This window comes from Camelina sativa, unplaced genomic scaffold, assembly GCF_000633955.1.
Source record: "Camelina sativa cultivar DH55 unplaced genomic scaffold, Cs unpScaffold26207, whole genome shotgun sequence".
NCBI lineage: Eukaryota > Viridiplantae > Streptophyta > Magnoliopsida > Brassicales > Brassicaceae > Camelina > Camelina sativa.
This window is the reverse complement of record NW_010947177.1, coordinates 1-246: the sequence shown is the minus strand read 5'-3', so window position 1 is coordinate 246 and position 246 is coordinate 1. Positions and strand designations below refer to the sequence as shown.

Here is a 246-nt window from a genome sequence, read left to right as displayed (position 1 = left end):
CATTGCTGATAACACCGTTGCTGCTGAATCTTCTTCAGGTTTCGTTTTTCTCCCTTGCGATATCAAATTGGTTTAATTTGTTCATTTCTTTTTTTTTCTTTGTCTGGGATTGGATCCGTTTCGTAATTGGGTTTTGTTCTTTCTTTAGGTGGTGGTAATAAAAGCTTTTCTCGAGTATGGACAATGCCAGTGGAAGGTTCATCGAGTAGTGAAAGGGCTGAATCATCAACATCAACAACAACAACA

The 246-nt window shown here is 38.2% G+C and overlaps 1 long non-coding RNA gene across 1 annotated transcript; it reads left to right on the top strand.

Annotated features, from left to right (window-relative positions):
* Positions 1 to 229, top strand: LOC104775663. The gene is made up of 2 exons (XR_766032.1): positions 1 to 38; positions 149 to 229. It is a non-coding gene; the product is annotated as an uncharacterized LOC104775663 (long non-coding RNA).
* Positions 230 to 246: the final 17 nt, after the last annotated feature.